The sequence below is a fragment of the Terrapene carolina genome, unplaced genomic scaffold (assembly GCF_002925995.2).
Source record: "Terrapene carolina triunguis isolate 2854851 unplaced genomic scaffold, T_m_triunguis-2.0 Scaffold89, whole genome shotgun sequence".
NCBI classification, from domain to species: Eukaryota; Metazoa; Chordata; order Testudines; family Emydidae; genus Terrapene; species Terrapene triunguis.
The window spans coordinates 34,247,148-34,271,843 of record NW_020664440.1 but is presented as its reverse complement, the minus strand read 5'-3'; the positions used below and the strand labels follow the sequence as shown (position 1 = coordinate 34,271,843).

General features: G+C 43.9%; 1 protein-coding gene across 1 annotated transcript in view; it reads left to right on the top strand.

Moving 5' to 3' along the window:
• The first annotated feature begins 20,859 nt into the window (after window positions 1-20,859).
• The window catches only part of FBLN2 (fibulin 2), a 182,169-nt gene continuing 178,332 nt past the window's right edge, over window positions 20,860-24,696 (top strand). Inside the window, exon 1 of the mRNA XM_024208809.3 lies at window positions 20,860-21,008. The gene's annotated coding sequence lies outside the window, so the exon portion shown is untranslated. The remainder of the gene's footprint in view (window positions 21,009-24,696) is intronic.

The following is a 24,696-nucleotide window of genomic DNA, read 5'->3' as shown; positions in this document are numbered from 1 at the left end:
GTTTAGATGTTTTCATTGGTTATACAGCTTACACATTGCAGATATTTCCAGTTGCAAAAAAGTAACTGTTTGGTGGTTTATCATTCTCTCTTTCATGGTACTAAGTGACTTATTTGTGGTCTACATAACGGGTTTCCCTCTTGTGCCTTTTCATAAAAGGTCTCTTACAGAAATTGGGTGAGACTATTTTCTATAGTAATAAAAAAGGATTTTTAAAGCGTGCATGGATAATACATATTGTACAGTAGATAAATCTTCAGTGGAATTTTATGTGACTTCTAGAGACTTGTTGATTTGAGGGGTGTATGTGTTTGTGGGGAGGGAATCAAACTGCTAATTAATGTTAAAATATAAATGCTGCTCAGGTACAAAACCAGGATGTCGAAGGACTTCAGGGAGTTTTAAACAAGCACTATATCACCACAATGTAGTTTAAATGTAAAACTTGTCAGCATAGATGGGATATCAGAAAGATAAAGTGAGGCACTCCTGTATGGAACTTGCTATGTGTTTGACTGTTTGACATCCTACTGCTACGAGATAAGTGAGGAAATTCAATTACTATATTTGCAGGAAGCTTCTAGTCTATGGTATGCCATGTGGGTATTAATTCCTTCCTTAGTGACAACCCTAAGGAGTCACTACTAAGGGAAGAAAATTATAGGCAACATATTAACCACAGCAGGTACTTCTCAGCTGTGAGGGACCACAGGTAGCAATTGGTACAAGGATCTCTGTCATAAGAGAGACTGCTGCAAGATTCTAGGCTATCATCACCAGTGGTGGAACAAAGGAAAGGGAAAAACACAATAGAAATGAAGGCAATAATGAAAACGCTTGACATCAGAGAGGTCAATACTGCATTTTTATCAACTGGATTAGGAGTGAAAACTCAGATATGCTTTGAATATATTTGCAGAAATACAGCAAGTCTATAGCTGTGTACTGCTAGTCTCCATGCAACTTGGATGGTTGATATGTGGTAAGTATGCCCTGGCCTGAGCTTAGATCTTCAAATCACTTTCACAGAACCTGTTTAGTAAAGAGGATAACTTTGATTTTTCTGCAACATGGTTTTCAATTGGCATTCTCTTACTTTGACTCTATAGCCCTTTCTGTGTGAGGATCTCAAACGTTAATGAATTCAGTTTCACGACACCTCTGTGAGGTAGATTAGTAATAGGATTTCTCTTTAGAGATGAAGAAACTGACAAAGAGAACCTCATTTAAATTGATGGCAAAACTCGTTGACTTCAGTAGAGCCAGAATTTCACCCAGAAATATTAGGGGAATGGCCCAGAGTGAAGTGATTATGATTGGTTTAAATGGGTTATGCAGAGTATTATGTGATGTAGCTGTTCTCCACCCCTCCCTTACTTCTTGTTTTAGTCGGTGGGAGCCCCCCTCCCACACTCTGTTTTGATGTATTTAAATAAAGCAGAAAGTTCCCAGTCTGCAGCCCTGTGAGCTTACTTTTCTTGCACTGAGTGGTCCTTTAGAAAACTGGCAATGAGGAAAAAACATAAGATGGAAGAATTGAAGAGTTTAATACAGAAAATAAGATGTGCAAGCAATATAGTGAAAGATTGGGCCACTGTTTTCTTGCAAACAGCAGAGCCTGGAATAGAGCCCGAGTCTTCCGCCCCTCAGGCCAATGAATTAACCATAAGGCCATCCTTTCTCTCTGTGCTGCCAAATGTGAAGGCTATGAAATACTGCCTTGCCCTCTTCCCAAATACGGCTTATTACATCAATGGGTGTCACTGTTCTGTTACTCTGTCACCTATAGAGCAGTGACTAGCTCATAGACTGTACACAAGGTCTGTCTCTCACATGTGCCAGGTTAGGGCAAGGTGAGGTTAGCTAGAAGGACTGCTTCTCCAATGCCTGGCCTTTTGTCTAGTCACTTACACCTGTGCAGAGCCAGTATAATCCATTAGATTGGAATGAGTGTTTTATACCTACTTTGCACTTGACTACACATGGTGCAGGATAGTAGTCAAGCCAGCAGAACCCCAAAAGCTATGGTTATTGAAACCACTTTCAGGAAACAATTCCATCTACCCTACCCCAGATTCACAGTTAACTTTTTTCCTAAATAAGGGTTTTTATCACTTCTCACTTAAATCAAAAGTAAAACATATGGGTCAGATGATCATCAATTGACGTATTCTTGATTATTTAAGCAGCATCCATTACTCACAAAATCAGTAATTCTGGGTATGGACCATTTTATGATTGCAATACATCTAGGCCCTTACTGCAATTAAAAGTTAGAAATCATTCTGCTAGCAATTTGATGAAGAATAAATAAGCACATCATTAAGCTAATGAGACCATATGCTCATACGGTAAAATAAAAGTGAGCTAAATGCAATGAAAGCCCAAGAAGCAGATCAATGAGCCACTGCGTACATCCTGAAATAATGCTTAAAAATGCAAATATTGGTATTTGTCACACTTTTTTCTCATGTAAATCACGGCTAAATAAGGCATCTGGTGGAAGAAAATGTATTTCTGCCTTTGAGCTCACTCTCAAATTAATGAAACAAAACCGATTTGAGAGAGTACCTACGGGCTGCAACAATTACTCAAAATTGCAGGCAATTGGCTAGTTACAAACGAGCTTGTCGTCATGACGGAAATTGAGCTGAAAAGCAATTTATACAAAAATCTGCACAAACTCATCTGTTAAACTTTCTCTTAAAGTCTAAGCAGCTGAATGTCAAATCACACATCTAGATTTGGGAAGTTGCAGAGCCCTCCTCTCACAAAAACATTTTGAAAAATAGTTGCAATCTGACAGCATTTTAATGCCACAGAAACAATATAGTTCTCTCTCTCTCTCTCTTTTTTTCTTTTTTTTTTTTTTTTTTTTTCCCCCATTTCACTTTAAAAAAAAATATTCATGTATCTTGTTGCTTGTTTGGAGGGTTTGCATGTGGGAAGAGATTTCCCTAGCTTTTGCCTAAGAGCTGGGTCACTTCTTGATGTCTTGAATTAGCTTTTCTGGTGCATTACTAGACTGAGTGATTAGCACATCTTTCTTTACCAAAGATGTCATTTGGAAATGACTTGCAAATTTTTGTTTGCTGAGGACTAGCAGCGTCAGGCTTTGCTCCAGGAACAGAAATGCCAGCGGTACTCACATTTCCTCAGTAGGTGCCAGTTTGAACTGTTTGCTCTACCTGCTTGGGTCAGGTTGACTGGACTCCCTGGCCCTTGCCCCAAATACATCCTCTTCTGGAATGAATCTTCATAGACTACTGGCTCACGACTGCCTTGGCTGAGGCACAGGCATAGAAGATGTGACTGTATTGCTGACTATAGTGGTTGTGCCTATAATAGCATAGGGCTGCTCATGAACACTGAAGCTTATGATTAAGGGTTGGATGGCTGTGGGTTACTGATTTGAGGTCTGTTCCAAAGACAGCCAATATTTTCCAGTCTCAGTAGCTAGGGAAGGGAGATACAAGGAACTTTTAGAGCTTCCTGTGAAGCTCTGAGCTCACATGACTCTATCTATCAATGCATTTCAGTCCAGAGCTGCATCTCCCCTGCCCTCTCTGCCCTAAATCTCTTGAACCTAGCTTGGTTTTTAAATGATCTCTTTTGGTAACTGGGAAAACTCTGAATATTCATCATGCTTAGTTTAATTAATATTGGCCTCCCGAATGGAAGATATAAATAGCCTGCAGATGGAAAAACTGTGTCTTTCCTTCAGGAATTTTCACTTTAAAAATTAAAGCTTTCCCTCTCCTCCCCCCCCAAATCAGTGAACAGGAGCATAAGATGTGTTTGGTTCGAAATCTCTGCTAATGGTTTTTAACAAATTTGTAGATTGCCTCTGCATGCAGCCTCAAACTTGCCGCATAAAGCTTGCAGTTGTTTTCCCTTCCCCCTGGAGTGGAGAAAGTAAGTTTAAAAACTATTTTCCACCATATTTAGGATCCTGAAGATGCAGATAAGTGCCAAATAGGATTTTTCAAAGGTACCTAGGCACCTAATACCCATTGATTTCAGTGGGAATTAGGGACCTAGGTTCTCTTGAAAATCCCACTCTCTTGAAGAGACTAAAACCCTTTTATAAAGCTGACCCTGTGATATTAAGAGTTAGGGCCACAGCTGGTGAAAATCAGTGAATCTCCACACACTTTAATGGAACTGTGCCAGCTTACACCAACTGAGGATCTAACCTTTAACTTTTAAACGTTACCTGATTACACACGATTTACAACTCCCAAATCAAAATGATCTTTGTCATACCAGCTGCATTATGACAGCTTCATCTGAAAAGTTTGTAACCCTGTCAGTCAGCAGTTGACACACTCTCCCTTTCGGAATGATTTTGTGTTCACTAGAAACAGTAATGTACATTAATGGTATGCAAACCTCATACAGGACTAACAGCCAGCACACTAGTTGAGAGCCCATGCTAACCCTAGTGTAAACAAACAGCCAATTATGTGAGAATTGCTCCTATCACAGTGAAGTGTGGAGCTGGGGGAGGGGAGGGCTAGCTGTCTCAAGTGATAAACTGACCTATGCGCATTTTACCACTGGTAAAAACAAGAATACGATTTGACTGAACTCAGATGAAAATCCCTAGTTCCCATTCCTAAATCATCATGACTTAAAGTGAACACTCACTTCATATTATTTGACCTTTTAAAAAAGAAAATCTATATTGGTGTATTTCTCCCGAGAAACCCTATGAAGCTTAAGTGCTGTGAAATCCTATTAAATATTCTAATTATATGAAACATGTTGGTTAATCTTCTTTTTTAAAAATAGTGTAACCTTTCCAGTCTCAGCTGGCAAATAAAGGTGACATGAAGGGTTAATTTGCAATGTGCATTGTTTTACAATTAATGCAAATCTCTCCTTCAGGTTCCCCAGGGTCTTTTTATCTCTTTCTGCTGGTTTATCTGAAGTGCAAAGGAGAATCATGAAAGAACATAACTGTCTGAAGACAACAGCTCAGGTCCGATAACAAGCTTTTTAAACTATTATTATAACAGGGTCTCTAATCCAATGCCATGTAAATGCCACACAACACCAGAGCATCCCTTTTATCTTTAGGCCTCTACACCAACTAAGGAAGATGCAAGCTATTTTGGGCAATTCTAATTCAGGTCCCCACATGTTATGAAGGTCCCAGTAGTGGAACAAAAACAAGAATTTGCATCTCAAATAGGCTTACAGCAAATAGCAAGGAACTCAAACACAAACACAAGCCCCTCCTGTCCCCAAACACGCACACACAAGTTGTACAAAATGCTTTGAACACAGCTAAATCTCTTGAGAAACCAGCTGGTAAATGACAGCTTGCAAGCCCAAATTTAACATAAATTCCAGCATCTAAGAATTGCATTGAAAGATTGAAGTTCTGATAGTTAACTCTAAAGGTGAAGAAGTTCACACTTATGAGAATGAAATTATTAGTTTACACTTACACAGGGTCTTTCATTGTAGCATCTCAAAGCACTATATAAACTCTAATTAAACATAACAGCTCCCCCAAGAGATAAGGGGTCCACCTGCCTTTGAAATACAGCCACCCCTAAGGTGAAATTCAACAGTAGTCTGCAGAGAAACATGACATAGCAATTTAGGACAGGATATTAACGCTAATAGTGCATCAAGTAGAGATGGAAAGGAGACATTAGGAAGCTAGAATGGAGTTATTTGAACTGGAATTAGATTAGGACACTCCAGTGAATATCCTGCGACAAGTGCCCTAGGTCCTTTATTTCTACACAGCAAGCAGGATCCCACAGCAGCAAGTCTCAGAGCCCAGCTCTACAATGGGAACTATAGGTTGTATTAGTAATAAATGGAGATATCCCATTTCCTAGAACTGGAAGGGATCTTGAAAGGTCATTGAGTCTAGTCCCCTGCCTTCACTAGCAGGACCAAGTACTGATTTTGCCCCAGATCCCCAAGTGGCCCCCTCAAAGATTGAACTCACAACCCTGGGTTTAGGAGGCCAATACTCAAACCACTGAGCTATCCCTCCCCCCATTAAGGAAGCTTTCAGTATGGCACTCTAAATTTCAGGATCTTGGAGGACATTAAGTGAAAACCTGAACTATGAATTCCCTTACTTCTCCCTTTAGTGTGTGTGTGTTAGTACAACAGACTCAGCCGGGCTTTAGCAAAGGAAGAACCTTGGCTTAGAATTCCTAGACGAGCCCCACAGAACTAGCTCAATTGCAGGGCAAGTCATAGAACTGCCCCTCCCTCAGCAGGTTTGGGCTTTTCCACTGGCAAACCCCCTAGTGATCAAACTGCCGGAGAAGCAAAGAAAGGGGTGGGGGTCACACGACTCATAAGAAACTAAAGCCATGGAGCTGTTTCAAAAGTATTTTAAATGTGGAAAAGACCTATCTCGTTACTCAGTCCATCCCCTCTCCCTCCCCCATCACTCCAGGGTCAGTGCAGGATTGTGCCCCACTCTGCTTTCTATTGTTTTGTACAGCCTGGTTTGAAGTGTCTCTCACTTCTCTTGGGAGACTTGCCCAACCTATTTTTTCTCCCAGTTAGAAAATGTAACCTTTGCTCCCAGTCTCAGCCCCTAGTACTACCCAAGATTATTTCTCTCTTCCCTGCAGATATCTGTATTCTGTAATTCTGCCCCCTTAACTTTTTCTTAACTAAACTAAATATGTTCAGCTCTCTTAATCTTCCACCATAAAGCAATCCCTCTAGCCTCCTATTTATTTTTGTTGCTCTTCTCTAAACCCCTTCCAAGTTATCAGTGGGCACTTCGTTATTAGACTGAATGGGCACCTCATTATCAGACTGAACACAAATGTTCCAGGTGTTGTCCTATTAGAGGCCCATTCAGAGGGATTATTACCTCCCTCTCCATGATGTACTGTCTCTGTATGTGTGGCCCAAAACATCCTAGCCAATACGTGTCTAACTTGTTTTTCACTACCACTCCAAGGCCCCTTTCAGCGTTACTGATTTCCAGGTTCTCTGCTTCAGTTTAAGCCTATTTGCTTTCCAAGAAGTATTTGTGTTCCGGAGGATTTTTCTCCAGGGGTATTTTCTTGCATTTATTCCAAATTTCATCTTTCTATCATTTTCTGCCCATATTTCTACTCTGTCTAGATCCCTTTGTATTGTTTCTCTGTCTTCATTGCTAGTGCTTGCTGTACTTCCCAGTTTTTATCATTGCAGGTTGCAGTGCAACTGCACATACAAGGGAGCAGAGTAGGTTGTTGTTAGAACGTGTCTGATGGCTAAAGAGGCTAAATTTTGGCATATAGCCACAGACCCATGTTAAAGATGTTGTGGAAGGGCATCCCCCAGCAGGAGTTCCTGGAGAAGGCTCTGTGCCTGAGATGAAACGCCTTCTGAGAAGTACAGGCTCTTTCCCACTGTTATGGGTAAAGTACTCCTCTCCTCTCCATGGCTGGCTAACATGTGGGGGAAGGAGGGGTGTGTGTGTGTGTGTGGGGGGGGCAACAGGCAGTGCATCCTCCTTGCTCTCTTTCCAGAATCTAGAACAGATATGGCTCCAAGAGGAAAAGGCTTATTCTCTCCCTCCCTTGTTCCCCTATGTAGAGGCTGAGTACAATCTGGACCTAAACATTCAGGGAAAAGCCAGAGGTTTAGTAGGCAGCATATGGTAAATGTAGCCTGTCTGCTGAGGCCTTACGTCAGCACCATAGTAATCCAGGGGTTGACTTTTTACAGATCACATAAGAACGGCCATACTAGATCAGACCAATGGTCCATCCAGCCCAGTATCCTCTCTGCTGACAGTGGCTGATGCCAGATGCTTCAACAGGAGTGAACAGAATAGGGTCCCTGTTGTCTAGTCCCAGTTCTAGCAAAAGAAATATCTCAAAAGAAAGATCCCTTTGTGGCCCATCTCCTTTCCCAAATTCCCGATTCCCACACCCCTCCCCCCCAGTGCATTGTTTCACAGAGAAGGCTACATGGACAATTGGTGATCCACAGTCTGAAAACTCCTGCTTTACATGAACACTTTCCCAGGAACTGTGAAGTGCTGAGGGAAAAGGACCACATTGCTGCAGTTTAGCTCTTCACAGTAGGTTTTTTTTTTTTTTTTTTTTTTTTAAATGACGGCTATAAAACAAAGGGCCACATTTCCCTTCTCTGTGGCATTATTAAGAAGAAATAAGAATAACCCCAAACAGTTCACATCCGTGTTCTGGATCTTAGGGAAAATATCCAGCCAGCTTTCAGAAGAAAAATTGCTGACAGCTGGTAAGGGGGTGTGGCTCAAAGTCTATTTTGCAAGAGTCATCCACTCCCTTTGCTAGAAAAGTGAGAACTGCATCCAATGCAATAGTATTTCGGCACAGTTGGCCTTTGAGTAGGAACGAGCCAAGGAAGCGTAACAGCTATAATCTTGTTACTTCCTTATACACTCAGGGTTTGTGAATGTCAGCAAAGGAGAATACATTTTAACAGGGATGCCAATTAAGCAGATTCAGATCCAAAACTGTAGTCTCAGCCAGGCTGGGGGGAAAAAAATGAAGGAAGCTGTTCACACTGTCTGTACTGTGTAATAGCTAAAAACAGAATCACCTGGTTTGAACTCTCAAACTGTATTGTTCTGGCAGTGACCGATATCTCCAAGTACCCTGGGTGGAGTTCAGGAGAATGGTTTTCTTGCTAGTGACTTGTCTAGCTGCAAATATGGGGCTACCCAACAGGGATATTTCATCTCCATAGACGATGTAGTTGCTGCCAAGCAGCACCCAGTACCAACCCACTCAGTGCAACCTAGCAGCACTCCAGCTTCCCTGCAGGATTTACCCTTCAGGTGCCCATGTTCACTCTGGCTATTCCTAGCCCCATGCCTTAGCAGCTGGGAAAGGACTCTGGTAGCACATCCTGTCTGGATCAGGACTGTAAATCCTCCAGCATTACTAGGTATCCATCACCTATCTCCCCACAGCAGTGGCCCCATTTTGTTTAAGAAATCTAGGGTGTTACATGCTGCTCTGGATCAGAATGTATTTTAAAGGTATTGGAAAGCAAGCCAAATAGAAAGAGATTAAGAATCCTCAGCAGGACAGTTTCTATTCAAAACCTGATTTAAAAACAAACAAACAAACTCAGTCTATTTTTCTTTAAAAAGCTGCCCGCTATCTGAAAAGTCTGCTGCTGCTTTTTCCGCCAAAGAATATTTTTTAAAAAAGTTTGAGGGTCAGCACTCCCTTGGTGCCCTGGGCTGCTGGAAATAGTTTGGCCCTGGTGTAAATTAGAGCAGCACCAGGGTTGTTCTAATTTATGATGACTTGTAATAGCCCAGTAGGGCTATCATGCCCCTGATGCTGAAAGGGGTGGCATGGAGCCAGCTAAACCAGCTTTGTCACTGGGAGATTTCCCTCATCCTGAGGCAATATCCAGCTGTCCATTTAGGGCATCTTTTTTTTTAATATTATTTGTATTGTGGTGGGGCCTAGGACACTAGTTGTAGATCAGGACCCCATTGTGTGAGGCACTGTAGAAACACAGAACAAAAAGACACGCCCTGCCCCAAATTGCTTAGAAGCTTTATATCCCCTTTGTGCTGCTATGGTGATGCAAAGACCAAACAGTGTGGAACACACTCTGGTCCTTCACGCTTGTTTTACCTATTTATACTCAATGTAAACCAGTGCACAGGCCTACTTTTTTAGCTTTAGGGTTTTTTAATTCTTTAGTTATTTTTTTATTACCATTATAAACTCCATCTGATGTTTGTAATCTCTATGGTTACTGCTACATAATTTAAAGGCCCAGAAGTGCTGCCTGTAGACTTTTTAAAGCTCCATGCTAGTTACCACAGAGATGACAATACCCAAAGTCACTGCCTGTGTCTGTTTGAGAGTCTTAGTTCCAATATGACTGCTACAGAGCCCAGAAGCCCCAGACAGACATATGTGGATTTCCTAAACTCTGGACGGACCACTGTGATGTCTCTAAGTAATTTATCAGTCATTATGTAATTTCTGTGATCTTTAAAGGTAACTCCATGCCTTCTTTGCTCTGCAATGTTTTTTTTTTTTTTTAAATTAATACTATCTATTTTAAAAATCTAAGGGCATTCACAGAAGTCTTCCTTAGATAATTCAGTGTATAAATAACTATACATTATTCTAGAGCACATTATTAGAATGATTCAGTTATACACATAAGGTAAGGAGATATCTGTTAAGGTTTCTCTGCAAGCCTTAACTCTGACCCAGTCCTTTCCACCACAGTTTGGGACAATGGCAGTCTATGGTATATATTAAAGGAAAACTTCACGTCCTGATTTTTGTAACAATGCACCTGAATGGGCCACCTGTGGGGCCTGGAACTGGGACCTCAGGATCTAAATAGGAGTCTCTGCAGCCTGAGTTGAAGGATTGAATCTATTAGCTTGGCAGCAGTAGCAGACTCCAGCCACCAGAAAGGCACAAAGACTCACACTGGGTTAATGAGTGTTCTCCCTTGCCAAGGAAGCTCATTCTGAGCATCACAAAACTGCAGCAGTTCCAATACCCTGGTCTGCATGGATAGAATTTGGAGTCTTGGGATCTAAAAGCATGGACTTCCACTGTTTTTTGTTAGACGACCAGGCCTCTTAGCAAAAGCTGTGATCCTACCATAGTATGTCCACTGGACCACAGTGCCTGCATTTGTAACAGAGCTGTTTCTGCCTGCCTCCCAGGTTCCTCTAGCTAGAGCCTGTGTACTTGTTTTGCACTAGTAGCTATTTTGGGGGGAGGGCAGCTGCCTAGCCTATTTAGAGGCATTTCTCTAGGGTTAGATCTGTTTCTCTCAATCTCTCATTTGAGCTGGAATTGCATGTCCCACAAATGATCCCGTCTCTACATAGTGAAACTTTTATGTCTCCAGAGCAGGGCCGGCTCCAGGCACCAGCTGAGCAAGCTGGTGCTTGGGGCGGCAGATTGTTCGAGGCGGCATTCTGTCCAATCCTAGGGCGGCACGGCAGGCGGCGGCGCGGAGAACCAGAGCACTCTGCAGGGCAGTCCTCTTCCTTCCCTCCCCGCCGACCGGAGCTGAGCCCTTGCGGGAGGGGCCGTGTGGCAGCACCCCTGATGTAGCCCTTTGCTTTGCCGTTCTGACCGCCCCGTTTTTTTTTTTTTTTTTCTTGGGGCAGCCAAAAAACCCAGAGCCGGCCCTGCTCCAGAGTTACATGTGGATGCCAGAATTCTCATCTCTGTAATGTAAGCATCTATTCCTTCTTCTGTTTTGTGGTTTTGGGTTTGTTTGTTTTTTAAAAACCCCAACATATCTTTCTATAGTCTCATTCTGTCTGCGCTCATCAAACACCTATCAGATGCTCCAGTGTTTTGTGTGTTGATCTTGACAACAGTGTCTCTCTCATTTCTCATCCTTTCCCCCAATGAGAAAGTGTTACCTTCATTTTTTCATCTTTATCTCCCTTTCTACAGGTACAGACTCAGTTCTTCTGTCCATGCCTGTGCAAGGTTTTTTGTCTGGAAATCCAGCATTCCCAGTGGTCTGAGGCCCTCCATGCTGCTTGTTTGCTCTGTCCTAGGTTCTGCTTTGTTTGCCTGTTCATCACACTCTTCCTTGCTGTGTGTCTCACTAGCCTGACCACTTCCCCCCTGTTTCATGTAGTACATTCTGGGTAGTAACATGAAAGGACTCCATATTCATACAACTAAACTGGCTCTTTACTGAGAACTATTTACAGAGGTGACACAACTGCGGCTAGCATTCAACCCATGTGCACACAGACAGGCTTCCTGTTGCCTCCAGCAACCTGTGCTGCTCCCTCTAAGTTCCATGCAGTTCATAGGTGCTGGAACTAGGGGCACAGGGGGTGTTGTAGTACCCCCTGGCTTGAAGTGGTTTCCATCATACACAGGGTTTACAGTTGGTTCAATGGCTCTCAGCACTGCCACTATAAAAATTGTTCCAGCACCCCAATGCAGTTTACTACACCACCTACTATTTACTGATGCCCATGTACCTATTACTTAGGCCTAGATCCTGCAAGCTGCTCTGTGTTGGCTGACTCCTGGGCCCACAGAAAGCCCCACTGATTTCAGTGGGTGCAGAAGCACACTTGTACAGAGCAACTTGCAGGATCAGGGCCTGAGCTGGTACTCCTTGGTATTTTTTTTTTAATGATACAGCTGACATTTCAGACATTTTTGTTCATTTTAAATTAAAAGCATATTTGAGAATCTTAATGCAACTATTACTCAGAGCATAACTCAGTGCAGTGAAGCATATCAATGGTCACTTTTATCTTGGGTGAGTATGTATGTATGTATTTTTATTACAACCTGCATATAATTTGCTGCAGCAAACCTCAAGTAGAATTTAACAGGCTGTGTTACTCAACTCACTTCCAAAAGAGAGAGAGCTTTGTATGTTCTCTGCAAACTTGCAAGGTCAAAACTGGAACATTTTAAAAAAAAATAGAGCTTAGATTGTCTTCATCCCTCTCCTCACTCACGACCATAATTCACAGATACAGGAGTTTCTGTGAGAGAAATTGTGATGATAAAGAGGCAATTTCAATAGTGGATGGCTAGGAAAATGATATGTCTGCAGGCTGAATGCATGTCCCAATGTCAGATTTAAACTGCTGTTCCATAATGACAGGTCCATTCTAGCTAAGGCGCATTTGACATGTTCCCCCATGCGGGCAAACTACTTCCTTGAAACTTGCTTCACAGATGCTAAATGTTAGGCAGCCAATCTGCAGGAGGGTCATGTAATATAAGCGGATGAGACTGGGGAAGTGAAAGGCAGCTTGCAGACCATGTTAGAACCATTACCTCAGCAGGATCGGCTGGCTGAAAGTTCACCGGATAATTAACTTTTCCTAACATCAAAAAGGTAATTTGACAGATGGAATTCTGCATTTTCTTGCTGTCGAATCATTGCTGAGATATTCCCTCTCCCACCCACCAAAAAAAAAAAAAAAGGGCACATTGGCTGCCCGAGTATCCTCACCATGCCAAAGTTCACCAGCATTGTATTGCAGATTTACTGATTTTGAAAAAAAACTCCAAAACAAAGAGCAGTCTCCAATTAGTCTAATATCAATATTATTTCCCTGCAATTTGTACACTAGAGCCTCTTGTTCTTGGTTTGATATTTCTGCCAGGCTATCAGAAGGTCAAGGAACATAGATCACTATAAATTGTTGTTGTTTATAATTGGTTTTCCTTTGGCAATACATTAAATTAACAGGAGCTGCAAAATTGCTGTAGGGTGCACTCATTAGCCATACAATAGACTAACCTCTGCCCTGTTCATCTATGCAACTTCATTTCCTTTCAATGGATTGCATGGGTGTAACAGCCAAATTTGGCCCAGTACCTGTGGAAAAAGCGGCTTGCTGACAAAGGAAGGGCGGTGCTGTTTTCCTCTAAAATGTCCAAGTACATAATTCTCATATTGTACTCATTCAGCACAGTGGGAATCCTCTCTTGTAAGCTGTTTCTTTAACTCTCCGCTGTTAGAGTTCAACCATTTAGGTCACAGCAAATCTTAGCACGCACTGAGCTATCAGAAATTGGGTAACACCCACTTCCTAGCTGAGCCTCCTTCTGCCGGGGTGCTTGGAATAGACTTTTAAAATTGATTGGTTTGGGTGGGGGTGTGGAGAGGGTTCATCTTTAGATCTTGTCATTTTTCTCCCATTTAAAATGTTAGAATAAAGATTGGCATTTCAAAGCAGGCTGTGCTGCTAGCATAACTTTGAACATAATCTATAGGTTTCTTTTTTTTCCCCCATTTGTAATTCTGCAGCAACAAAATGCAGAATTCCATCTGTCAGATGATCTTTCTGAATATCTGTCCAAATAGACTTTTTTTGTTTTCTTTGCTTTGTGACTTCTCCCAAAGGTCTAAAGCTGCAGTCAGATGCAAAAATGTGAGACTATATTTCATTCTGGGTCCACCCACATGTGACAAATGTTCAACGCTGCTCAGTGGTTAGTCAACAAAAGTAATGCCAGTAGAGCCTGGGAGTAAGCTATGTGGATCACACGCAATAGATGTGGCAACACACACATCTTTACCAAGAATTTATAGCTCAGAGACACAAAACAGCAATACGTACTTGATGGTAGATCTAGACGTCATATCTGTTTTGCAACTAGTGAATCTTAGGTTATGAATTTGTCTTGCTGCTTCTTGTACAAGGTCAGAGACTGTGGTAAATCTCTCTCTCTCTCTCTCTCTCTCTCGCCTCCTAGAAATTTTGTTTGGAAAACCTCCAGCTGCTTAGATCATGCTTTCGAGGGTGATGCATGGAGATCCCTCTTCTCCATGCAGATCTACTCCAGACCATGCGGAAGGGGAGGTCAGAGAATCTGTAGCACTCTCTCCTCTCTATGGGATCTGGGGATCTACACCCTTGGAGGGGAGGGCAGGGGTCTGGAACTAGGGAGAGTCTGGGAATGCACATTCTTTTAATCCCCAAGCCCTGTGGGGAAATTTAAAGTACCGGATAACACAGCTTTTACTGTAATGAGGTGTTGGTACCTAATGGGGAGGGAGCAGGATTTCAGGGGGCTCAGGGGCTGCACAGAGCCCATGACTCAGAGTCCCAATAGAACATACTTGTTGACATATTTAACCTCAAGGAAATAGTCAAATATCTAAAGAATGGGCCCTTTGGGCCTCCAAAACCAGCTTCTTAAAGGAGTATGTAGTGATCCACACAAGAGACTAATGCAGTTGCATATTCTGTGCAGAATCACATGATCTGTCTTGCCCACTCAGTCCCCAAATGGGCAATTTTTTTCTGCTTGTTTTGTTTTCCTTTTCAGGAATGATGGATGTTTCCTTCTTTTTTGGCTTTATAAAAGCCTAGCTGTATTTGCTGTACAATGCATTTTGGAATGAAAGCAAAACACTATAGCGTGCACTTATGCAATGTAGGCCTCTGGAGACCTCTACACGTACTCAAGTCCATTGGATCTTGAGATTTTTATTTTGGGGCCCCTTGTATCTTGCGCTCGCGCTCTCTCTCTCTTTCCCATTGCATCAACTATTGCTGAGCCTGATTCTTACTCAGGCAAAAGTCCCACTAAGTGAGTGGAAGCACTGCAGGTCTGGATCCTCCATTTTTGAGAGTAGGCTTTCCATGGTTTGTCTGGCTCAATAGCATAGTACTCTCCTAGGACATAGACAAGACAGTCCTTCATTAACAAATACTACTTTATGTGCTTTACAAAAAGTCCTTGCTGAGGGAGCTTTGTACTATTATCCATTTTATAGATGGGGAAACTGATGCACAGAAAACTAAAGTGACGTTCCCCCCCCCCCCCAAGGTCTTACAGGAAATTATTGGCAGTGCAGGGAACAGAACCAGGTCATGTGTATCCCTGCAGCATGCTTTAATGACAAGAACAGAAAAGTGGCTTAGAGAGGGGCAATATCCTGTTAGGTATGGGCCACTGAATGCAGACTGAGACCCTGAGACTTGGCTTACTACCTTCCAGAAGGATTGTCTACATGAATTTTCCCCCCAGGACACAGGGCTACCATTAGTTCAGCTCTACCTGTAGTAGCGACAGTGGCCATGCTACTGTGCAAAAGGTGCCAGATACATTTTAATCACCTGCTTTAGAGCAGATCTAGATGGCATGATAGTTAAAATTCTGGCAGCCGCTGGTATCTTGTTTACTGCACTAAAGTTCCAACTGGGGCTAGCACTTGTCGAGGCAACTATAGAAAACTGTAGGAGGGGATGGGGGGGGGAGGGGGAGAGGAGAACCTATTGTAGGGAAAGCCTAACATAACCCAACATGCAACTACTATCCTAGGCTTAAGAGTACCATGGAACAGTTCTTTCTCAGCTCTGCTGCTAACCTATTGGGTGACCCTAGGCAAGGCATTTCAAGGCCTCTGTTTTGGTCCTGTCTTTTCTCTCTTTAGACTCAAAGGGGTTGTCTACACAGGGACACCCAGGAAAATTTAATCTGAATTAACTAAAGGTGTGAATTTAAAATTGATTAGATAAAGTGCAATAAACTCCTGTGTGGATGCTCTCATTTAGAATTAAAGTGGCCTTAATTCAGTTTATTTTATGAGTTATCAGTAAATTTCCCTGTTTATACAAGCCCTAAATTCTTCAGAGCAGGACTGTTGCCTTCTATGTCTTTGTAGATTACCCAGCATGCAGGTGCCATGGTTTTGGCTGGGGTCTCCAGCTGCTACCATAATACAAACCAATAACAGAATGAGTTACACTCAAGCAACGGTCTCTGATCTCTGGAAATCATGGTCCAAGCTCTGTTTAGATCAGAAGTAAAATTATTTTGGTGGTTAGGTGAGATGACTCTCCCCCCCTTCCCAGTGGGTGGGTCATTTATACATAATTAAATACAAACAAATCATTTTCCTGATGAGCTTGGCTCAGTACTGGAACGAAGAGGGTGCTGTGATCCAGCACTGAGGGATGGTGGATGGGGGTCTATCTGTCTTCTCTAAGAGCAACAAATACACCAAAATATTACAAACCAGATAAGCAAATTCTGCCTAGAAAGCACTATTCTTAGTTTAAGTTAACTAAAGTGTGCATAGTGTAGGTTAACACCTGAATACCAGCATCAAAACAAGCGTCAGTAACTTACATACAGAGAATACTTCTATGTTATTAACAGCAGCACGTGACTGTAGCATATGAGAACAGTGACATCATTAGTTTGAATTACTATACTTTGAAACATATATTTATCAGTTACTGTGCCTGCTGCTATTGAATTACAGCATTGGGCCTGAGCCTGCGGTCTTCGGAACAAGACATCTGTCCCTGCTCAGGAACTAATTGGTCAATGGGAATCTGGCCATTGATTTTAAAGGGAGCAGGATCGAGTCCTTAGCACTAGCTCCAGTCATCTTTCCATTGCACTCAATCCTGAACTATTTATTCAGACTTGACTTAGTCCAGGCAAATCTCCCAAAGAAGTAAGTAAGAGTTTGGGCTGAACAAAGGACTTCAGCACTGGGCCCACTATTAGCAAGATGCTATCCTATGATAAAATCCCCAGTTACATCTTGTGCTTTCTTGGACTTCACTGCATTTAATTTTGTTCTGGTCTCTTTCTGCTAGGCTTATACCATTGCCTCTCTTTTGTGTGCCCAAGCAACTAGTTTTGTAATTGGTTGACAGCACTTGACATTTAATGATGTATGTAAACCAGGGATTGGCGATAACATAAATGCTGCGTTCACTCCTCAAGTGCTTGAGGCATATCACTTTGTAGCTAGAAAGCAATCTGAGTCCTGAGGCCAACAATTCCCCTGCTCTTTTCTAAGCTCTGTCCTTTTCACCTAAGAAAAGATCAGTTTGGGAAGGAAAGGGAAGGGGGCTTGATTGTTTCCTCACAACCTCAACAGTAATTTTTTTTTTAAAGTTACACAATCATTTCATATAATTACTCAAGCCTCAAGGGTATAAAGTGATTACCAAGCAGAGTCAGAAAGCATCCTGGGGGCAGGGAATATTGCACAAAAAGGCAGTTAAATGCCTTCCTCTCCCATTGGCTTGTCAGAGACAGGCATTATTCTGTTTGCCAGAAGCTGGGAATGGGTGACAGGGGATGGATCACTTGATGATAACCTGTTCTGTTCATTCCCTCTGGGGCACCTGGCACTGGCCACTGTCAGAAGACAGGATACTGGGCTAGATGGACCTTTGGTCTGACCAGTAGGGCTGTTCTTATGTTCTTATTATTCAAAGATGGAAACTCTTATACTTTTATAGTTGTATACACATTTCCCATTCAGTTACGGCCAGATTGTTCAAAAGAGCTCTGCTCCCAGTTAGACACCAAGTTAAGTGGGCAGATTTTGAAGAACCCAGCATGTTGCATGATGAGCTGTTCTGACTGTAAGTGTCAACGTGGGAGTTGCAGGGCACAGAACACATTGAAAATCTGGCTCTTAGGTAGGTGCCTAAATGAGAACAGACCATTTTGAAAAGCTCATCCCAAGTGGGGGTGCTGAGCACTTGAAAACTCGATTAGAAGGAATTTGTCTGGCCTGTAGTTTGTACAATCCGGATAGTAGGAGCATGGCCTAACTGCCTGGTGGTCTGATCAGATGCTTGGATCAGATTGTTGTGGGGAGGGCTAGCTCAGTGGTTTGTGCATTAGCCTGCTAAACCCAGGGTTGTAAGTTCAATCCTTGAAGGGGCCATTTAGGGATCTGGGGCAAAAATCTGTTAGGGGGTTGGACTAGATGACCTCCTGAGGTCCCTTCTAACCCTGAAATTCTATTCTATGATCATTACACTGGAAAGCAGACTCATTCTATGGCTTCGTTCTGCCCATCACCTCCATGGTGGCTAACACCAGCAGGACCTTTATGGTCTGAAAGAGCAGGTTTTTCTAGGGTGCCTATCACTAGAGCACCTCACAGGTATTAACACCCCTGTGAGTAAGCCCAGAGGCCCAGATCCAAACAGGGATTTAAGCATTGGAGTGCTCAGCCTTGCAGCACTTAGAGAATCACAGGAACAACACTGAGAGCCACAAAGGCTGCGTGAGGCACCTAGGCTTCCTGTACAACCACTGGGGAGACACAGGTGGCTTAGAATGGGATCCACAAAACCCAGCACCTTAGGCGGGGAGCTGCCTCAGCTAGCCAATGGGAGATGCTGTTGAGAGGAGGGTGTGCTAACCTCCTCAGAGATAGATGCCTATCTCTGCACTGTGATCCACAACTGGGGAACCAACTCCTGGAGTCAGGCACCTAAGAGTTTCCTGCAGGAATGAATCAGGCACCTGCCTCACTCCCCCCAAAAGGGCTGGAGAAAGAGGTGGTGGTACCACTATTTCATTTGCAGAGTGAAGCGGAATACAAGTTAAGTTGAACAAGTGGAACTTTATTAAAGCCTGTGCACTGTTGTTCTGTCTACCTAGCTGAATTGCTTCCAGCTTAACTCCAGTTCCCACAGGGGCCCTTTGACTCCATTTCCCTGATCATGACACACCCACCTGAAAACTTTAAATCCAGCCCTTAGATCACTCACCGGGGATGTGGTGGATCCAGCTGCAATCCCCCCTCTACCTGAGACAAGAAAGTATTTGAAGAGGAGCCTCCCAGAGCTCAGGCAAGGGTGCTAACCCTCAAGCTCGGGCATATTCTGATGTGGGGCTCCCTCCGTCTTGCCCGTTGAAACAGTTCCACTGTGACTAAATAATGAAAGAACTGTTAGAGCAGGAGGGACCAGAACAACAGTCTCCCGGCTTCCATGTGGATGCCCAAACCATCAGGCTACACAAAAGTGAGACTGACTCTGTAGTCCAATGGTTAGGGCCACCCACCTGGGAAGCAGGAGATCTAGGGTCCAGTCCCCTTCTCCAATCACTCTTTCATTGTGTATAGGGGCAGGCAGTGGGGAGCTGCTGGAGTCTTTTCCTGCAGTGGGGAAAAGCTCTGGCAGCCTTGTTAACAGTAGGACACTGTGCTGCTAAAAATAGCAGTGTAGATGGGGGGATCCCTGTTTGGGTTTGTAGGGTACATACCCTGGTTTTCGGGCTTGTCTGCACTCTACTTACCTACGCAGTGCCTCACCGTCCAAACTGCTATTTATATTTGGGGAGGAGGGGGGCGTGCCGTGTGTGCACTCTACACCTCCCCGTAAGGAGTATGCAGTGTAGCTGTCCCCGTAGAGCGAGGGAGCAGAGCGCATGCCGAGAGGTGGAAGCGCAGAGGGAACGTTTAGCCTGAAACCTTAAGCACCAAGTGAATTTAGGGACCTACAGGGTTTGGTGAGAGTTTTGTGGATCACAGTGGAGCCTAAAATGGGGATTTAGGTACTTAAGTACCTTTGTGGATCAGGGCCACAGAGATTACATTGATTTGGCCAAGGGGAGACAGGAAATGGCTATGAATTGACCAGTGGAGCCAACAGCCAGCCTCCACTGGCTGCCTCTGGAAAGCTGGTTTTAGCTTGCAGTGAGAAATGGGTGGCTGGGTTATCCTGCTTTTTAAGGCTACCAAAGACATTTTCTTGATGGGACACTATAAGGATTTTGTTCTTTGCCTAAACCTTGTCTTTACTTTATAGCAGCATGCATTTCTCCAAACAGTCTGTCTTTTCACATTAATATGCCAAGTGGAAGTTCTGATAAGGTTAAAATCATCCAATGCTGCAGTCATGAGTTACTGCAAGGAAAGCAAACAGCAGCGTGGATCTCTGCAGTCAGCAGTGGAAAATTAACAAATAAACATAATAAAATCAATCCTTAGCAGAACTTTTAAGTAGACTTTGATTTAACTGACTAAGCTTCTAACCTCGGAAAACCAATACAGCCAGGCAGTTTTGCATGGCATTGTGAGAAAGGTTGGGGGCGGGGGGCGGAGAGGAGAGACGGGGGGGTTGTTTAACTTTCTTCTTTTTAAACCAGGAAATATGATGCAGATTTTCTCCTTCTCCAGGAGAATGTTATAAAACAGACTGTTTCATTGTTTCAATATGTGCAGCTTTCCCCTTGCTTTTTGAGTGGAGGGCGCTACAGGCAGAGGGTCCAGGCAGGCTGCTGGGGACCCACCTCGTTCCTATTATAGAGTAAATATTTCCAGGTTTTTCCCTTTACCCTCCCCCCTTCCCTCACTGGTCTAAGAGAGGGGAAAATGCTCTGCTGTAGGAAATGGCCTAGATGGTTCAATCTCTGGTTAGGTCTCAGTGGCTCTGCAACGCGCCTTTGGGGTCTGCAAGTCCTTTCCCCCCTAAAGACGTGTAACTAGCGAGGTGGAAATGAAGCTAGGCTTTATCCCCAGATAGTTCAACAGCAGGGCAGCCCGGCCGTCTCCTGCGGGGGAAGGAGGGGGTCTCAAGGGCCTGGTAATTAACAATGATTGATGGGCCATCGCCCCTGGGTTTCAGGTTAGACAAACACTTCGCGCAGTTGGTCAGTTTCACAGAAACTTTTGGTCCCTCCCCTCGGGTGCTCCGAGATCCCCCCGGTACGAACCAGCTGCAGCTACAGCAGCAGCAGCGGCGCCCGCCGGCCTCGCAGAGGAGGGTAAGTCTGTCTGCCGGGAGCAGAGAGCGAGTGAGGGATGACTTGCGGGAGGGAGCCGCGCGAGCAGCAGCTCTCCGCAATTGACGGGAGTGTCAGCAGTGCTGCGGGCCGGGGGGGACCGGGCCCCCCATCCTATGGGAGTTCCAGCTCTGCGGGAGCTTCAAGATGTAGCTCTGTGCCAGGTCCCTAAGTTACTCTCCCCGCCGGTGCCTCTGTCTCCTGCTCACCTGGGAGTTCCCCCTCTCCACATCCACTGAGCTCCTAAGCGTAGCAGCAGCGCTCCATCCACTCCCCGGCACTGCACAGCCAGGATCATTGGGCAGTGCATGTTACTGCTGCTTTGCCAAAGCCCCAGAGCCCCTTGACCCCTCCCGTTTGCGCTGATGGTAGAGCCACCGCCTTGTGTGAACATTTCTGGCTCCTCTAATAAGTCAAAACAACCAGCAGGCATCGCGCTACTCTGTTCAGAAATCCTGTTCTCCCCCTTGGGAACGTGCAGGGAACAAACCCTAGCCCCGTTACAGAGGCTCAAGCTGCTGCTAGCATTGAAGTAATTAAACAGCATGTGGTCCTCCTAAGTGACTGAGTGCACTGGAGTTGTAATGGAATATATAACGCTGCAGTCCTTCAGAATAAGCGATATGATCCAAAAACTGTTTCCTGGCTACCAGGACAAATATGCAAATATGTGCTTACATTTTGGTTGTTGTTGTTGTTGTTCTGAAAGTGGCAAATTGTCAAAAAATACTTGAAATGTTTCAAAACTTTTGCTTTATTAAAAACAACTCTCTGGGTGGAGAGGAAGAACTGAGAACAGTCTGTGGTCTGGTGGGGGTTTGCAAATCAAATTACATTTAGAACAAGGGGAAAATTGGCAAACAAACTCACTTTTTCGTGAAATTGTTCTCCAAGTTGTGCAGACTTGCTAGCCTAGTGTGAGCTTAATGAGACCCAAGGAGGAGTTTAAAAGGAAGACTATGTGTATATATAGGACAGCTAGGGGAATACTATGGGCTTCTTAATTTTGCTGTGGACTTTCTTGGTATAAATCTACTGTCTAAACAGTGCCATGTGACATGCTCAGCAGATAGGCTGGTTGTGGCAAATACACTGTAGTAGTGAGAAACATCCAGATTCTTGAGGAGGGAGATATGTGACAGATATTTGCTGGGAGGGGAAGGGAAGAGGAATGGGGCAGTGGAGGGAGAGATTCCTTCCACTGACAGGAATAATATAAGAATCCTCCATGACATGCTCAGTACTTGAATCAGCCAATCGCTCCTTTTCTCCTACCCACCCACTCCCTCCTCTCCTTTCCTCTTATCTCTTCCTCTTTGCAACTCAGATACTTTGCTGGACTCTCTCTCTAGCCATGTCCAGAGTTGAGAAATCTGACAGGTGGGTGGAGGGTGTAATTAGACATGCACATTTGTACCATCTGCTGCAAGTTCCTTTATTCTTATTGGCTCTGTGATAGCAATTGGCTTTTCTCGAATTCTTCAGCACAGAAGGAAAAGATGTTATTCAGTCACTCAGCACCTAGCGAGATGGTATTTGAGAGTATTATTTGTCAGTGTGGCTTCTGATAGATCAGCAGCATCTAACTTTTCTACATTGTGAAATCTGCATTCTCCCTTTGGAGGGCTCAATTAGATATTCCATATTCCAGAATGTCTTTCTAGGTTCCAGGGAAGGAGAAAGATTCCAGGTATGATTGATTTTTGGATCAGTATTATATCAGGTGTGTGATTTTTTTTTTAACTGAAATAGTTATTCCAGTACAACCCATAACGTGGACACATTATTACAGGTATAAAGGTGCATTATACTAGTATAGCTTATTTCTTTTCTTGTATAAGACTAGTTGCAAGGCAGAAAGCATACTTGGGCCATTATATCTGCATCCTCACTAAGGGCTAGTCTACACTAGAAAAAGTTTGTACTGCTTAATTATACACATGCATCTGACGAAGTGGGTATTCACCCACAAAAGCTTATGCTCCAATACGTCTGTTAGTCTATAAGGTGCCACAGGACTCTTTGTTGCTTAATTATACTGTTATAACAGCAAACTCTCCTACTGTAGGTGCAGTTTACACCTGCAAAAAAGTACTGGACAAAATAAGCTATACAGGCAAAAGCACTTTCATGTCATTATAAATGTTTCTACCTTTGGGCTTTTGTTTGTATATAAAAAAAATCTCACCACAAAACAAAACCGAAAATTCATATGGTACCCCAAACTGATATTGCTATAATAGCAAAAGTTTCTAGTGTAGACCCGGCTTAAGGTGGTTGTATAGTTTTAATTATACCAGTATAATTAAGAAGTACAACTTTTTACAAGCCCTAAAATGTCTCCAGGGTTGCTGCAACAAGTACTACTTCAAACTTATCTGGCTGAAGTAGAGCAGAAATGGACACTGCAGTCTGGGGGCATGTCTACATGATGGAGGAATGTGTCTGTGAGCTTTTGTCTTTCAGGTTAGCTTCAAGTGAGTGGAATCCTCCACCAGCCCCCTGCCTTCACTAGCAGGACCAAGTACTGATTTTGCCTCAGATCCCTAAGTGGCCCTCTCAAGGGCTGAACTCACAACCCTGGGTTTAGCAGGCCAATGCTCAAACCACTGAGCTATCCGTCCCCCACCACTAGAAAGACAGTTTAACACCCCTAGAGAGACAGTTTAACAGTTAAGACTCCCACCTAAGGCAGCCTTGACAGAGCTAGATGGATTGAAAAAAACATTCTTTTGTTAGCTAGACAGGGCCCTTGTGTTTGTTCTATGGTGGCATTTGTCTTGGGTTGCTAACTGGCATATTGCAGCATGTTCACTGCTTTTAAGGGGTCATTAAAGTGATGTGTTAATGTGAGTTCTAGACTTGTCACTGCACATTCCTGGGTACATGCATGCAGCCAAATTCTACTTTGTTGCATGTGCACAGCCCTGTTTTCCATCCATTATATGAGAAAATGTATCTGCCAGATGTATGGGAGGGGCAGTTGAATTTTAGCTTTGCTGCACATATGTCACTGAGAGTAGAATTTGGCCTGTCACATTTAATAAATGTCTTGAGAAAGTTCTGCAAACACACACGAGTAAATGCACTGGACTACTCACAGGCTTCTAGACATCTGACGTTGGCTTTTGACATTGCTAGTTAAAGTCAGGGAGGAGATTCATTGATTCCAAGGCCAGAAGGGACCATTGTGATCGTCTAGCGCAGTGGTCCCCAAACCACGTCATGCCCCCCCTTTACTCCTGTCTGTGCCCCCCCCTCCAGGAGTCGGGGCTGGGAGCGGGGCTGTGACTCTGAGGGAGGCAGAGCATGAACAGCAGTAAGGGGGCCAAGGCTGGGGCGAGTCTGGGGCTGGGAGCAGGGCCATGTCTGGGGGCGGGAGCAGAGCTGTGGCTGGGGGCCAAGATGCGGGGGGGAGCCAGGGCCGCTGCTAGGGGCAGGGTTGGGAGCAGAGCGGAGCTGGGTGGCATGCGCTCCCTCTCTGCCCCCATGGAAGCTGATCTGGGCCCTGTTGCGCCCCCCGAACGTTCCTCCGGGGGGTGGGGGGACTCCCCACAGTTTGGGGACCATTGATCTACTGGATAACACAGGCCATTGAACTTCTCCAAAATAATTCCTAGAGCAGATCTTTTAGAAATACACCCAATCTTGATTTAAAAATGGATGGAGA